This window comes from Salmo salar, unplaced genomic scaffold (assembly GCF_965601325.2).
Source record: "Salmo salar unplaced genomic scaffold, fSalSal1 ptg000615l, whole genome shotgun sequence".
NCBI lineage: Eukaryota > Metazoa > Chordata > Actinopteri > Salmoniformes > Salmonidae > Salmo > Salmo salar.
This window is the reverse complement of record NW_027675441.1, coordinates 177,824-196,270: the sequence shown is the minus strand read 5'-3', so window position 1 is coordinate 196,270 and position 18,447 is coordinate 177,824.

Genomic DNA, 18,447 nt, shown 5'->3' with positions numbered 1-18,447 from the left:
AAGAGCCATGGAACGATGATGTCCCATTAGACACCTGGCGCGCGAGTTCATGTTGGGTACCCTCGTTCCAATACGTTATAAAAGAGTATGCATTCGTCCACCTTGAATATTATTCATGTTCTGGTTAAAAAAGGCCCTAATGATTTATGCTATACAACGTTTGACATGTTTGAACGAACGTAAATATATTTTTTCCCCTCGTTCATGACGAGAAGTCCGGCTGGCTTAGATCATGTGCTAACAAGACGGAGATTTTTGGACATAAATGATGAGCTTTTTTGAACAAAACTACATTCGTTATGGACCTGTGATACCTGGAAGTGACATCTGATGAAGAGAATCAAAGGTAATGGATTATTTACATAGTATTTTCGATTTTAGATCTCCCCAACATGACGTCTAGTCTGTATCGCAACGCGTATTTTTCTGGGCGCAGTGCTCAGATTATTGCAAAGTGTGATTTCCCAGTAAGGTTATTTTTAAATGTGGCAAGTTGATTGCGTTCAAGAGATGTAAATCTATAATTCTTTAAATGACAATATAATATTTTACCAATGTTTTCTAATTTTAATTATTTAATTTGTGACGCTGACTTGACTGCCGGTTATTGGAGGGAAACGATTTCCTCAACATCAATGCCATAGTAAAACGCTGTTTTTGGATATAAATATGAACTTGATAGAACTAAAAATGCATGCATTGTCTAACATAATGTCCTAGGAGTGTCATCTGATGGAGATTGTAAAAGGTTAGTGCATCATTTTAGCTGGTTTTATGGTTTTGGTGACCCTGTCTTTGACTTGACAAAACATTACACACAACTCTTGTAAATGTACTGTCCTAACATACTCTAAATTTATGCTTTCGCCGTAAAACCTTTTTTAAATCGTAAAACGTGGTTAGATTAAGGAGATGTTTATCTTTCAAAGGGTGTAAAATAGTTGTATGTTTGAAAAATTTGAATTTTGACATTTATTTGGATTCAAATTTGCCGCTCTTGAAATGCACCTGCTGTTGATGGAGTGCACCACGGGTGGCACGCTAGCGTCCCACCTAGCCCATAGAGGTTAACGAGAGTCTTGTCTTTAAAATGGTGTAAAATAGTCATATGTTTGAGAAATTGAAGTAATAGCATTTCTAAGGTATTTGAAAATCGCGCCACGGGATTACACTGGCTGTTGCGTAGGTGGGACGATTTCGTCCCGCCTAGCCCAGAGAGGTTAAGTAGGGGAGGTTCATAGATTTGAAGTACAGTGAAATTATCATCATTATTAGGTTTTGTTTGTAGTCAACTTATGGGTTTCTGAATCGGTGTAGTTTAATGAAATGCTTTTTTTGGGGAAAAAGAGCGCTTCATTGTCTCTCTGTGGAATGTTTCCTAGAAGCCACGATTCCTTAAAGGGGTATACACACATATGGAATCTTAGAAGTTACACACACACATGGAATCATTGAAGTTTTATTTTCTGAGTTTTAATTAAATATGTGATAAGGGAATGGTCTGGGAACCTGGGATCCAACATGTATAAAATGTCTGATGGTTTTTCTTTAATTTGTCTAATATAATAAGAAACACCGTTTTGAAAGGGTGGTATGACTTTTGACCTCTATCATGGCACCCCTTTGTGGTCTGATCAGCCTCATGGGAGGGCCATTTGGATGATGAATTTAACGGCATTTGTAATACTGGTTTTAAGGAAATTTGTATAACTGATAATGATGATGGAGTTTAAAGTTCTTAGACACATTGGTAATTTGAACCAATGAGAAGACAGAATGACGATAAGGGTACAATAATGTTTCTTTGTGGAGTAGTTCAGATTAGTGAATTTGATCTGATTATGTTATTTGAATATCTTTTGACCAGTAGTGGTATTTTTATACATTATAAAGCTAAGTTTAGCTGTGGTTGGATGCAGTGTAAGGAATTTAACACAACAAGGTTGTGAAATTGCCATAATATTATTATTATATTTAGCCAGAATAAGCGTAATAACGGTAGACTTAGGTTAAGTATATAGGATATATTCTAAGCCAACAGGACAGGGATATATGACATCTGTGGTGATCATGAAGAGTATGGAGATACATTTAAGTAGCTATGGTATCATCTCAGGGATTACTATTATAAGACATGTGGATTTTTCTAAAATACATGAGAGCCTTGTGTCAAAAGGGTGGGCCAGGAGGAGAGCAAGATAGAGAGCAGAAGGTAAGATTCCCATAATAAGTCAGGATTGAGAGAAGATAGAAGTGATACAGAATTGTTAGATAACAGTTACTGAGTGGAGAGCAGCATAGTTAAGTTTTAGGCAGGTAAAAATGAAAACTGAATTGTAGAAGTGAGAACTTAACCTGGGGTCCACTTAGGCGTGGGGCCCGATTAATGTCAGGATGATTTGTTTTTAACTTAGGAACAGGAAGAAGAGTTAAAAGCGGTACCCTCCGTGTTAGGGTCCCAAGGACCCATTGATGTGGGGTTAATTAAAGGAGTTATTTTAGTGTAAGTAGTCCTGAAGTCAAATTATAGATTTTATTAAAATACCTTATTAGTAATTTAGGAAAATTTGAGCCCCGAGGGAAGCTAAATTTTGATTTATGGAAATGATATTTTACGAATCCTTCTCAGGATGGCTGTAAGGCAGACTGTTAGTATTCTTAGCAGAACAAGGTCATAAAGTCAGCAAGAGGAAGTTGCAACTCTGGCAGGAGGAAGTTATCTATTTGGGGCACACTATAACTCAAGAAGGGAGAACACTTAATTCTACCAGAAAGACAGCCATCCTAGAAGCACCTAAACCACTCAATAAGAAACAAATGATGAGTTTTCTTGGAATTATTAACTATTGCAGTGCGTGGATACCCCATTTTGCATTACATACAGGGAAGCTTAGTGAGTTGATATATGGTAAAGCTATGGCAGCAAAAGATAAGATCAAGTGGACAGATGAGGCTGAAAATCAGTTTGTAAACATTAAAAAGTTATTAACATCTAGCTCAGTACTGGCGTTTCCCAGATATGATCGCCCCTTTACCCAGAAAGTAGACTGTAGGGAGGGGTTCATGACATCAGTGATGAGGGTTTGGAGCGGGTAGACGCACTTCGCTTCGCTCCACAGGTAATATTACATTTCATTACATTACAACGGTTTGATTTGTTTGATCTGAGCAATTTTTTCTTAGCTAGCTACATAGCCGTCTTTGTATCAAAGATAATTGTGTAGTTTAGAGTAATTATCGAGGTTAGCTAGCCAGCCAGCTGTTTTCGTCCTCCTAACTTAGTCAACACTGCTAGCTAGCCAACTAGCCAACTTCTACCGACTAGCAGCACTGTAGAAACTATTACATTACAACGGAATGACTTAGTCAACTTAGTCAACACTGCTAGCTAGCCAACTAGCCAACTTCTACCAACTAGCAGCACTGTAGAAACTATTACATTACAACGGAACGACTTGATTAGTGTAGTGCTAGCTAGCTACATAGCTGTCTTTGCTGTATTTGTATCTAAGATAATTGTGTAGTTTAGAGTAATTTATCGAGGTTAGCTAGCCAGCCGCGCCGCGACGCCGTTGTCCAGACTCCAGACTTAGTCAACACACCTAGTCATCATCAAACCCACTGCTAGCTAGCCAACCTTTACTGACTAGCAGCACTGTAGAAACTAATACACTACAACGGAACGATTTGACTAGTGCAGTGTTAGTTGTCTTTGTCATAGTTTGATAACTGTGTAGATTAGAGTAATTATCGAGGTTAGCTAGCCAGCTATTTTCGTCCCCCGCGACGCCATTTTTCCAAACCTAGCCAACTATTACCGACGAGCAGCATTGTAGAACTAAATACATTACAAAGGAACATCTTGATTAGTGCAATGTTAGCTAGCTACATAGTTGCTTTTGTATCATGATAAGGTGTTGTACTGAAACTATCGAGGTTACCTAGCCAGCTACACGTTCCAACAAAGTCAACAACGCAGCCACTGCTAGCTAGCCTACTTCACCAGCCAGCAGTACTGTATCATCTTCGTCATTTTAGTCAATAAAATTTTTGCAACTTAAGCTTAACTTTCTGAACATTCGAGAAGTGTAGTCCACTTGTCATTCCAATCTCCTTTGCATTAGCATAGCCTCTTCTGTAGCCTGTCAACTATGTGTCTGTCTATCCCTGTTCTCTCCCCTCTGCACAGGCCACACAAACGCTTCACACCGCGTGGCCGCTGACACTCTAACCTGGTGGTCCCAGCGCGCACGACCCACGTGGAGTTCCAGGTCTCCGGCAGCCTCTGGAACTGCCGGTCTGCGGCCAACAAGGCAGAGTTCATCTCAGCCTATGCTACCCTCCAGCACCTCGACTTCTTGGCACTGACGGAAACATGGATTACCACAGATAACACTGCTACTCCTACTGCTCTCTCCTCGTCTGCCCACGTGTTCTCGCATACCCCGAGAGCATCTGGCCAGCGGGGTGGTGGCACTGGAATCCTCATCTCTCCCAAGTGGACATTCTCTCTTTCTCCCCTGACCCATCTGTCTATCACCTCATTTGAATTCCATGCTGTCACAGTTACCAGCCCTTTCAAGCTTAACCTCTATGGGCTAGGCGGGACGAATTCGTCCCACCTACGTAACAGCCACTTGAAGCCTGTGGCGCGATTTTCAAAACCTTAAAAATCCTATTACTTCAATTTCTCAAACATATGACTATTTTACAGCTATTTAAAGACAAGACTCTCATTAATCTAACCACACTGTCCGATTTCAAAAGGGCTTTACAACGAAAGCAAAACATTAGATTATGTCAGCAGAGTACCAAGCCAGAAATAATCAGACACCCATTTTTCAAGCTAGCATATAATGTCACAAAAACCCAGAAGACAGCTAAATGCAACACTAACCTTTGATGATCTTCATCAGATGACAACCCTAGGACATTATGTTATACAATACATGCATGTTTTGTTCAATCAAGTTCATATTTATATCAAAAAACAGCTTTTTACATTAGCATGTGACGTTCAGAACTAGCATACCCCCCGCAAACTTCTGGGGAATTCGCTAACATTTTACTAAATTACTCACGATAAACGTTCACAAAAAGCATAACAATTATTTTAAGAATTATAGATACAGACCTCCTCTATGCACTCGATATGTCCGATTTTAAAATAGCTTTTTGGTGAAAGCACATTTTGCAATATTCTAAGTACATAGCCCAGGCATCACGGGCTAGCTATTTAGACACCCGGCAAGTTTAGCACTCACCATAATCATATTTACTATTATAAAAGTTTGATTACCTTTTGTTGTCTTCGTCAGAATGCACTCCCAGGACTGCTACTTCAATAACAAATGTTGGTTTGGTCCAAAATAATCCATCGTTATATCCGAATAGCGGCGTTTTGTTCGTGCATTCCAGACACTATCCGAAATGGTAAAGAAGGGTTGTGCGCATGGCGCAATTCGTGACAAAAAAATTCTAAATATTCCATTACCGTACTTCGAAGCATGTCAACCGCTGTTTAAAATCCATTTTTATGCCATTTTTCTCGTAGAAAAGCGATAATATTCCGACCGGGAATCTCCTTTTCGGCAAACAGAGGAAAAAATCACAAAGACGGGGGCGGTCAGGTCACGCGCCTAAGCCCAGAGTACCTTGATTGGCCACTTGAGAAAGGCGATAATGTGTTTCAGCCTGGGGCTGGGATGACGACATTCAGGTTTTTCCCGGGCTCTGAGCGCCTATGGACGACGTAGGAAGTGTCACGTTAGAGCAGAGATCCTTAGTAAAAGATAGAGATGGCAAAGAAGTTCCGGAAATGGTCAGACAGGCCACTTCCTGTCAGAAAATGTCTCAGGGTTTTGCCTGCCAAATGAGTTCTGTTATACTCACAGACACCATTCAAACAGTTTTAGAAACTTTAGAGTGTTTTCTATCCATATATAATAAGTATATGCATATTCTAGTTACTGGGTAGGATTAGTAACCAGATTAAATCGGGTAAATTTTTTTATCCAGACGTGCAAATGCTGCCCCCTAGCCCTAACAGGTTAAAAGAGGAAGTAAACATAGACACATCTATATTAAAATTGTCAGTCTAGAGCACCAGTGAAAGGGATTTCGAAATGGAAGAAGTTAGGAGCAATTTATATAAGGACGTTATTTGGTATCATGATAAGTTACCAATACTACCTAAGTCATTGTTTAGAGATGCGGCAAGATCGACACATGGGCAGAGCCATGTGTCAACAGGGGGATAGTAGAGCATGTTCGGAAACACTTTGTGGCCTATAGGAAAACGAACTACTTAAAAAAACATTTTTTATAATAGATAAGTATATTAAATGGGAAGAAGTGGTCCCAACTTACTGGGTGGACACGATTAGGGTAGTTGGTTTACTAGGATCTATCTCTTTAAATAATGGATTACATTTTAGCTGATCAGGTAAACCATATAGAATGCCAGAGTTAGGGAGGCCAGAACAGGTAGACATAGAAGTTGAAGATATACTAACAGAACACATGGTTAACCAAACCCGTATGTCCGAAACTTTGTGTCCAACAGGTGAAATACAGGAGAAGATGATTCACTCAATCCAACCAGGAGACTGGGTGTGGATCCAGTCCCTGAGGAGAAAAGAACTGGAAGCAGCCACGGTGGGAGGGCCCATACCAAGTGTTCCTGGTAATAGCCTTCGCGGTGAGAATAGCTGAAAGAGCTACCTGGGTTCATATCACACATTGCGGGAGGGTAAGACACACTGACACTATCGAACAATCACAGAGTTAGGAGAAGAACCGAATACCAATAAGTTTCGGGGGTTACCTCTCTAACGAAGATTCCCTAACGCGCCCGATCCTCACTGTGTGCGTTCATAGAAGTGAAAGTGTGGGTTGGCCTCTAGCCAGTGATATATTCTCCGGGAGGGGGTGGGGCTTTACAGGGGTACTGGTCAGTCTGAGCTGTCTGATTGTGGGAGCCATATTCCTAATACACCATGAACCACTCGAGAAGGCAGAAAGTGGTAACTTGACCCATAGTGTAGAAGATGAGGAGTTTTTATGGCCTAGGTACAAAAGGTCACTCGATCTGGATAAAAAGGAAGTGAGAGTAGAGTTAGGGAAGGATGTCTCAATAGAGTTCTATGCAGACCAAATGGGGTCCCTAACCTCCTGGCAGTCTAGGACTCGGACTTCATGGGGAAGATATCTGTGTAGATCCCGGTGTAACTCATGGAATCAGGTCCTAGCTCACACAGAGAGAGAAGGCTATGTCAATCCACACACCCAATATAGAAACAGATGGAGTATAGTGAAGGCCAGGGTTTTTGACTGCAATCCAGAGCAAGGGAAGTATTGCTTGAAGATAGGAATGACCATTAAGGAAGTGATTGAGGTGGAGACTTGGTTTGGGGATTCCAACCTATGGCTGGAATGGATTCAGTATACAGCTAGATCAGTAGCTAAAGAAGAAGGTTATGCCTGCGCAGCAGCCAAACTTCAGTTGACAACCATCCCCTTTCTACTCGATGGAATTAATTTACCAAGGGGAATGGCCTGTATGGTAAAGCTGTTCATGAAGGGAAGGAAGCCAGACAGTTGCACTGATCTGCATTATCTGTATCCTATGTGCCCATTAGATCCAGACTTCCCCTTTTCACAGTCGCAGGAGGAGACTATTATTGTGTGGCTCGACACAACACACACGGATGGAACATAGGGGAAGTAAGAACATGCAATAGGACAGAGAATGTTACAACTGACGAGACAATGAGGGACCTGACTGGGTGGTTGAGTTCCGAGGACTTTAGTATGATAAAAAGGCCGAGAGCGGATGTCTGGTGGTTGTGTGGAGGTATGGAGCTGTGGCCAAACCTGCCTGCAAATTGGACTGGTATTTGTGCATTGGTACAGTTAGGCATGCCCTTCACCCTTATACAACACAAAGACCTAGTGCCAGGTGAAAGAGAGGGGAGGAGTGCTCTGTCAGGGTCCTTTGACGATAGAATATACATTGATAGCATTGGGGTTCCAAGGGGGGTGCCTGATGAATTTAAAGCTAGGAATCAGATATGGGCTGGATTGGAATCAAGTCTCTTTTGGTGGTCGACTCTCAATAAAAATATGGATTGGATAAATTACATTTATTATAACCAACAGCGTTTCATCAGCTATACCAGAGAGGCAATTCAAGGGTTAGCAGAACAGACAGTTGCGACCACTTTGATGGTATTGCAGAATAGAATAGCTTTGGAAATGCTTCTGGCTGAAAAGGGTGGTGTGTGTGTGATGTTCGGATCTGAATGCTGTACTTTCATCCCCGAGAACACAGCTCCAGATGGATCAGTGACCAAGGCCCTGGCCGGTCTAAACAATTTAGCTCAGGAGTTAGCAGAAAATTCCGGGGTGGACACGGCACTCACGGGATGTTTGATAGTACGTTCGGAAAATGGAAAAAGGTTGTAATCACTGTGTCGTGGGCTGCTTTCACCTGTATGACTGTGTTGATATTATGTGGTTGTTGTTTGGTCCCTTGTGCGAGAGGTCTCATTTCCAGGGCTCTGGAGAGATCGATGACGGAGCAGATGGTGAGATACGGACCGATTCCAAGTTCAGACCAGTGGGATGACAAATACCTACCGCCAAGCCTGGTGGAGGATTCATTCAATTACGAGGAGAACATGTTAGACGAGACCATCTTTAATGTTTAGGAAGACTGTTTCTCTAAATGAAGGTCATAGCAAAAATCCTAATCCGAAGAGTTATGACTGGACATTGGCTTAGAACAGTCATTGATAAGTATGTAATCAAAATACATGTATTCGTTTTCTTTGATCTAATTTGATTTTGTGTGACATTTCTGAATCCAATAAAAATAGATGTGTTATAGTGTATGTGAAATATTTAGCCAATAGGGTGGATTGTAATGGAAATAATATGATTAAAGGTTTGACTAAATGATTTCACCCTAAAAAAGGTATAACCGAGTGATTATAAGATGAATGTACTAATGTGTGTGTGTCGGAAAAGTTGAAGCTTAATGATTTAGCAATGTAAGCAACCAGACAGCAGACAACTTGTGACCACTGTGAAACTGATAACAGGAAGAAGGTCTCCCCACCCAGGGAGGGGAGAAACCTTTAGGCTTGCAGAAGATTATGTAACATGGGGCAGGATATGATAAGCAATGTATGAGATGGAGAAGACTTGTAAATAAGCATTGACAGTGTTAAAGAAGAGGAGGGGCATTTGTAAGGGGTATGACATATGGTATGACCAAATGTCAGGTATAAAAGGCTGTGTACATTGTATGATATTCAGAGCTCTCCTAAATAAACATTCTGACCAATTGTAGGCTGGCTCTCCGTCTGCTTCATTCAACCAGAATCTTACACCCTCTGGGGGGCAGACTGAGTAGTTTAATTGAAGTTCGGTTTATGAACATTGGGAACAGAATTCCCATGTCAGAAGGTAGAAACTAGGGCCTGTAGGACCTGCCTTGTTGATAGTGTTGTTAACCTCTATGGGCTAGGTGGGACGCTAGCGTGCCACCCGTGGTGCACTCCATCAACAGCAGGTGCATTTCAAGAGCGGCAAATTTGAATCCAAATAAATGTCAAAATTCAAATTTTTCAAAAATACAACTATTTTACACCATTTGAAAGATAAACATCTCCTTAATCTAACCACGTTTTACGATTTCAAAAAGGTTTTACGGCGAAAGCATAAATTTAGAGTATGTTAGGACAGTACATTTACAAGAGTTGTGTGTAATGTTTTGTCAAGTCAAAGACAGGGTCACCAAAACCATAAAACCAGCTAAAATGATGCACTAACCTTTTACAATCTCCATCAGATGACACTCCTAGGACATTATGTTAGACAATGCATGCATTTTTAGTTCTATCAAGTTCATATTTATATCCAAAAACAGCGTTTTACTATGGCATTGATGTTGAGGAAATCGTTTCCCTCCAATAACCGGCAGTCAAGTCAGCGTCACAAATTAAATAATTAAAATTAGAAAACATTGGTAAAATATTATATTGTCATTTAAAGAATTATAGATTTACATCTCTTGAACGCAATCAACTTGCCAGATTTAAAAATAACCTTACTGGGAAATCACACTTTGCAATAATCTGAGCACTGCGCCCAGAAAAATACGCGTTGCGATACAGACTAGACGTCATGTTGGGGAGATGTAAAATCGAAAATACTATGTAAATAATCCATTACCTTTGATTCTCTTCATCAGATGTCACTTCCAGGTATCACAGGTCCATAACCAATGTAGTTTTGTTCAAAAAAGCACATCATTTATGTCCAAAAATCTCCGTCTTGTTCGCACATGATCTAAGCCAGCCGGACTTCTCGTCATGAACGAGGGGAAAAAATATATTTCCGTTCGTTCAAACATGTCAAACGTTGTATAGCATAAATCATTAGGGCCTTTTTTAACCAGAACATGAATAATATTCAAGGTGGACGAATGCATACTCTTTTATAACGTATTGGAACGAGGGTACCCAACATGAACTCGCGCGCCAGGTGTCTAATGGGACATCATCGTTCCATGGCTCTTGTTCGGTCAGATCTCCCTCCAGAAGACTCAAAACACTTTGTAAAGGCTGGTGACATCTAGTGGAAGCAATAGGAAGTGCCAAAATATTCCTAAACCCCTGTGTTTTTCGATGGGATAGGTTTAAAGTCAATACAACACATCAGGTATCCACTTCCTGTCAGAAAATGTCTCAGGGTTTTGCCTGCCAAATGACTTCTGTTATACTCACAGACACCATTCAAACAGTTTTAGAAACTTTAGAGTGTTTTCTATCCATATATAATAAGTATATGCATATTCTAGTTACTGGGTAGGATTAGTAACCAGATTAAATCGGGTACATTTTTTTTATCCAGACGTGCAAATGCTGCCCCCTAGCCCTAACAGGTTAAGAATGTAGAGCAGGGCTTTATTATGGACAGACTTCTCCACATCTTAGCTACTGTCGTATCAATATGTTTTGACCATGGCAGTTTACAATCCAGGGTTACTCCAAGCAGTTTAGTCACCTCAACTTGCTCAATTTCCACATTATTCATTACGAGATGAACAGGTGAGCAGTACGCATCTATGAAATGAGAGCATTAACCTGTTAGGGCTAGGGGGCAGTATTGACACGGCTGGATAAAAAACGTACCCAATTTAATCTGGTTACCACTCCTACCCAGTAACTAGAATATGCATATACCTATTACATATGGATAGAAAACACCCTAAAGTTTCTAAAACTGTTTGAATGGTGTCTGTGAGTATAACAGAACTCAAATGGCAGGTCAAAACCTGAGAGATTCCTTTACAGGAAGTGGCCTGTCTGACCATTTCTGGAACTTCTTTGCCATCTCTATCTTTTACTAAGGATCTCTGCTCTAACGTGACACTTCCTACGTCGTCCATAGGCGCTCAGAGCCCGGGAAAAACCTGAATGTCATCATCCCAGCCCCAGGCTGAAACACATTATCGCCTTTCTCAAGTGGCCGATCAAGGGACTCTGGGCTTAGGCGCGTGACCTGACCGCCCCCGTCTTTGTGATTTTTTCCTCTGTTTGCCGAAAAGGAGATTCCCGGTCGGAATATTATCGCTTTTCTACGAGAAAAATGGCATAAAAATTGATTTTAAACAGCGGTTGACATGCTTCGAGGTACGGTATGGAATATTTAGAATTCTTTTGTCACGAATTGCGCCATGCGTGCGACCCTTCTTTACCAATTCAGATAGTGTCTGGAACGCACGAACAAAACGCCGCTATTCGGATATAACGATGGATTATTTTGGACCAAACCAACATTTGTTATTGAAGTAGCAGTCCTGGGAGTGCATTCTGACGAAGACAACAAAAGGTAATCAAACTTTTATAATAGTAAATATGATTATGGTGAGTGCTAAACTTGCCGGGTGTCTAAATAGCTAGCCCGTGATGCCTGGGCTATGTACTTAGAATATTGCAAAATGTGCTTTCACCAAAAAGCTATTTTAAAATCGGACATATCGAGTGCATAGAGGAGGTCTGTATCTATAATTCTTAAAATAATTGTTATGCTTTTTGTGAACGTTTATCGTGAGTAATTTAGTAAAATGTTAGCGAATTCCCCGGAAGTTTGCTAGTATGCTAGTTCTGAACGTCACATGCTAATGTAAAAAGCTGGTTTTTGATATAAATATGAACTTGATTGAACAAAACATGCATGTATTGTATAACATAATGTCCTAGGGTTGTCATCTGATGAAGATCATCAAAGGTGAGTGCTGCATTTAGCTGTCTTCTGGGTTTTTGTGACATTATATGCTAGCTTGAAAAATGGGTGTCTGATTATTTCTGGCTTGGTACTCTGCTGACATAATCTAATGTTTTGCTTTCGTTGTAAAGCCTTTTTGAAATCGGACAGTGTGGTTAGATTAACGAGAGTCTTGTCTTTAAATAGCTGTAAAATAGTCATATGTTTGAGAAATTGAAGTAATAGGATTTTTAAGGTTTTGAAAATCGCGCCACAGGCTTCAAGTGGCTGTTACGTAGGTGGGACGAATTCATCCCGCCTAGCCCATAGAGGTTAACAGTGTGAGGACCGTTAAAACGTCTTAGGGCTAGGGGGCAGTTTTCGGAAGTTCAGAGAGTCTGGCGAGCCCAAAGTAAAATGCCTGTTACTCAGGCCCAGAAGCTTTGCATATAATTGGTAGATTTGGAAAGAAAACACTCTGACGTTTCCAAAATTGTTTTAATAATGTCTGTGAGTATAACAGAACAGATATGGCAGGCGAAAACCCGAAGAAAATCCGACCAAAAAATAAATAAATAAAATCATAGGCTCATAGTTTGTAAAGCTATTGAAAACTCCTATGTCTGTCACCCAGATTGCAATTCATAATAGCTTCCACTAGATGTCAGCAGTATTTATTCAAGGTTTTGAGGCTTCTATTTTGAAAAATAAATAAATATTTACACTTTCAGTGAGCTGACTGCTTGGGTCACATCAGTGTTTTTGCGCGCGATGGAGAGGGTGCACACTTGCGAATTTGTCATTCCTATTGAACACAGTACTTTCCGTATGAAATATTATAGTTTATTTACATTTTAGACAACCTGAGGATGATATAGACACGTTATTTGACTTGTTTGGACGAAATTTACTGGTAGCTTTTAGAACTTCTTTGTCTGCATGTTGAAGGAGTGGATTTCTGAAGTCATGGCGCCTGCTAAACAGATTATTTTGGCATATAAAGAAGGACTTTATCGAACAAAACGACCATTCATTCTGTAGCTGGGACCCTTGGAATTGCAAACAGAGGAAGATCTTCAAAGGTAAGTGATTTATTTTATCGCTATTTGGGATTCTGTGACGCCTGTGCTTGTTTGGAAAATATGTTGTTGTGGGGTGCGTCCTCAGATAATCGAAACCTATGCTTTCACCGTAAAGCCTTTTTGATATCTGACAACGCAGTTCGATTGCCAAGATTCTAAGCTTTTAAATGATGTATGACACTTGTATTTTCATGAATGTTTAATATATTTCTATTTTGAATTTGGAGCTCTGCAATTTCTCCGGATGTTGTCGTAGATGTTTCACTAGCGGTCCGCGAGCACTAAGAGTTATTAAAACCATGTGCCCTGATTTAGTTAAAACTGGTTCCATCAGCAGAGCCCTTACAAAACCTTTTACAACTGATTCATCACTCTCATACCTTACAGAGTCCAGAGTTTTCCTGGTTAGGTCAACAGATAAGGACAAACTGTTCCCATCATAGCCCTTGCAAAACCTTTTAACAACTGATTCATCACTGTCATACCTAATAGGGTCCAGAGTTTTCCTGGTTAGGTCAACAGATAAGGACAAACTCTGGGCCCCAGGGCAAAAAAATTGCCTCCCCCCCACTCTGGGACCTATGGTTGCCACCAGTCTGCTTGCCGTTCTCAGTTATCGTCAGGTTCTGTTTGTGGATGATCAGGGCTTTATTCAGAAAAAGTTTATTGGGCTACTTTGATTTGCCAAGTGGGCGAGATGTGAATTCCGTGTTTATCTTCATGGACAAACTTGTTGTTCTAACCTACGGTGGCTCAGCTTCAAGGAAACGTATCTGCTGTTTGTATTTCCAGCTAAGTCCCTTCCTGTTCCATGGTTTAACCTGTTGGGTCTAGGGGGCAGCATTTGCACGTCTGGATAAATAAAATGTACCCAATTTAATCTGGTTACTAATCCTACCCAGTAACTAGAATATGCATATACTTATTATATATGGATAGAAAACACTCTAAAGTTTCCAAAACTGTTTGAATGGTGTCTGTGAGTATAACAGAACTCATTTGGCAGGCAAAACCCTGAGACATTTTCTGACAGGAAGTGGATACCTGATGTGTTGTATTGACTTTAAACCTATCCCATTGAAAAACACAGGGGTTTAGGAATATTTTGGCACTTCCTATTGCTTCCACTAGATGTCACCAGCCTTTACAAAGTGTTTTGAGTCTTCTGGAGGGAGATCTGACCGAACAAGAGCCATGGAACGGTGATGTCCCATTAGACACCTGGCGCGCTAGTTCATGTTGGGTACCCTCGTTCCAATACGTTATAAAAGAGTATGCATTCGTCCACCTTGAATATTATTCATGTTCTGGTTAAAAAAGGCCCTAATGATTTATGCTATACAACGTTTGACATGTTTGAACGAACGGAAATATATTTTTTCCCCTCGTTCATGACGAGAAGTCCGGCTGGCTTACATCATGTGCTAACGAGACGGAGATTTTTGGACATAAATGATGAGCTTTTTTGAACAAAACTACATTCGTTATGGACCTGTGATACCTGGAAGTGACATCTGATGAAGAGAATCAAAGGTAATGGATTATTTACATAGTATTTTCGATTTTAGATCTCCCCAACATGACGTCTAGTCTGTATCGCAACGCGTATTTTTCTGGGCACAGTGCTCAGATTATTGCAAAGTGTGATTTCCCAGTAAGGTTATTTTTAAATCTGGCAAGTTGATTGCGTTCAAGAGATGTAAATCTATAATTCTTTAAATGACAATATAATATTTTACCAATGTTTTCTAATTTTAATTATTTAATTTCTGACGCTGACTTGACTGCCGGTTATTGGAGGGAAACGATTTCCTCAACATCAATGCCATAGTAAAACGCTGTTTTTGTATATAAATATGAACTTGATAGAACTAAAAATGCATGCATTGTCTAACATAATGTCCTAGGAGTGTCATCTGATGGAGATTGTAAAAGGTTAGTGCATCATTTTAGCTGGTTTTATGGTTTTGGTGACCCTGTCTTTGACTTGACAAAACATTACACACAACTCTTGTAAATGTACTGTCCTAACATACTCTAAATTTATGCTTTCGCCGTAAAACCTTTTTGAAATCGTAAAACGTGGTTAGATTAAGGAGATGTTTATCTTTCAAATGGTGTAACATAGTTGTATTTTAGAAAAATTTGAATTTTGACATTTATTTGGATTCAAATTTGCCGCTCTTGAAATGCACCTGCTGTTGATGAGTGCACCACGGGTGGCACGCTAGCGTCCCACCTAGCCCCAAGAGGTTCGATGACCACTCTACTTCCATTGTCAACTACCTCCTCACATGAACTGGAAGCCACGTCTCATGTGGCCCACTCAAACACTGGCACATTGAATGTTTCCTCTCCAAGCACGGTGAGGGAACCCCTGTCAATTTTTCTCTCATTACTTTATGTAGAGTCAATCACAATCACAATCACATTATTACACATCTATGATTTGACTCCTTGCTTGGACTAACTCATTCTTAGCTCTTTGGTCTCACTGTGTAGTGTTTTTGTGTTATTGTCTTCCCAGTCAAATCCTGCCCTGCACTGGTCAAGCCTCTGAACACCTCAACTCATGCCTCATACCCTCATTCAATCACTGCTGTGATCCCTTCCCAAAATGGTGTAAGTAGCCCTCTCATTCCTATTCCCCATAATATTGTACTATAAGTGTCTTTAAACCTCTTACATCTAGACGTTCCGCTAGCGGAACACCTTCTCCAATATCCAATGATGGGCGTGGCGCGAAATACAAAGTCCTCGAAAATCCGAAAACTTCAATTTTTCAAACATATGACTATTTTACACCATTTTAAAGACAAGACTCTCCTTTATCTAACCACACTGTCCGATTTCAAAAAGGCTTTACAGCGAAAGCAAAACATTAGATTATGCAGCAGAGTACCCAGCCAGAAATAATCAGACACCCATTTTTCAAGCTAGCATATAATGTCACAAAAAACTAAACCACAGCTAAATGCAGCACTAACCTTTGATGATCTTCATCAGATGACACTCCTAGGACATTATGTTATACAATACATGCATGTTTTGTTCAATCAAGTTCATATTTATATCAAAAACCAGCTTTTACATTAGCATGTGACGTTCAGAACTAGCATTCCCACCGAACACTTCCGGTGAATTTACTAAATTACTCACGATAAACGTTCACAAAAAACAGAACAATTATTTTAAGAATTATATATACAGAACTCCTTTATGCAATCGCGGTGTCCAATTTTAAAATAGCTTTTCGGTGAAAGCACATTTTGCAATATTCTGAGTAGATAGCTCGCCATCACGGGCTAGCTATTTTGACACCCACCAACTTTGGTACTCACTAAACTCAGATTTACTATAAGAAAAATTGGATTACCTTTGCTGTTCTTCGTCAGAATGCACTCCCAGGACTTCTACTTCAACAACAAATGTTGGTTTGGTTCCACATAATCCATAGTTATATCCAAATAGCGGCGTTTTGTTCGTCCGTTCAAGACACTATCCGAAGGGTAACGAAGGGTGACGCGCGGACGAGTATCGTGACAAAAAAATTCAAAATATTCCATTACCGTACTTTGAAGCATGTCAAACGCTGTTTAAAATCAATTGTTATGCGATTTTTCTCGTAAAATAGCAATAATATTCCGACCGGGAGTCGTTGTTTTCGTTCAAAGACTGAAAAAGTAAAATGGACTCTTCACGTGCATGCGCACGCCCGTCTCATTGTTCTCAGATCGACCACTTAGCAAATGCGCTACTGTTTTTCAGCCAGTAACTGCAGAGTCATCATTCAACGTTCTGGCGCCTTCTGATAGCCTATGGGAGCCTTAGAAAGTGTCACGTTACAGCAGAGATCCTTTGTTTTGGATAGAGATGACAAAGAAGGCCAAGAAATGGTCAGACAGGGTACTTGCTGTTTGGAATCTTCTCAGGTTTTGGCCTGCCATTTGAGTTCTGTTATACTCACAGACACCATTCAAACAGTTTTAGAAACTTTGGAGTGTTTTCTATCCAAAGCTACTAATTATATGCATATTCTAGTTTCTGGGCAGGAGTCATAACCAGATTAAATCGGGTACGTTTTTTATCCGGCCGTGAAAATACCTGAGAAGATTCTGTAAAGGAAGTGCCCTCTCTGACCATTCCTTGGGCTTCTTGGCTTTGTTTATTGAAAACTTAGGATCTTTGCTGTAACGTGACACTTCCTACTGCTCCCATAGGCTCTCAGAACCCGGGAATGATGTATGATGTATGATGTAATTCCAGCCCCAGGCTGAAACACATTAGCGCCTTTGGTAAGTGGTCGATCAGAGGACCATCAGACTGAGGCGCGTGCACAGGGCGACACCATGTTTTTATTTTCTCTCTCTTTGTATTAAAACACGATTTCCCGGTCGGAATATTACCACTTTTTTACGAGAAAAATGGCATAAAAATTGATTTTAAACAGAAGTTGACATGCTTCGAAGTACAGTAATGGAATATTTAGATTTTTTTTTTGTCACGAAACGCGGCGGGCGCGTCACCCTTCTTTACCCTTTCGGATAGTGTCTTGAATGCACGAACAAAACGCCGCTATTTGGATATAACTATGGATTATTTTGAACCAAACCAACATTTGTTATTGAAGTAGAAGTCCTGGGAGTGCATTCTGACAAAGAACAGCAAAGGTAATAACATTTTTCTTATAGTAAATCTGACTTTGGTGAGGGCTAAACTTGCTGGGTGTCTAAATAGCTAGCCCTGTGATGCCGGGCTATCTACTTAGAATATTGCAAAATGTGCTTTCACCAAAAAGCTATTTTAAAATCGGACATAGCGAGTGCATAGAGGAGTTCTGTATCTATAATTCTTAAAATAATTGTTATGTTTTTTGTGAACGTTTATCGTGAGTAATTTAGTAAATTCACCGGACGTTTGCGGGGGGTATGCTAGTTCTGAACGTCACATGCTAATGTAAAAAGCTGGTTTTTTATATAAATATGAACTTGATTGAACAAAACATGCATGTATTGTATAACATAATGTCCTAAGATTGTCATCTGATGAAGATCATCAAAGGTTAGTGCTGCATTTAGCTGTGATTTGG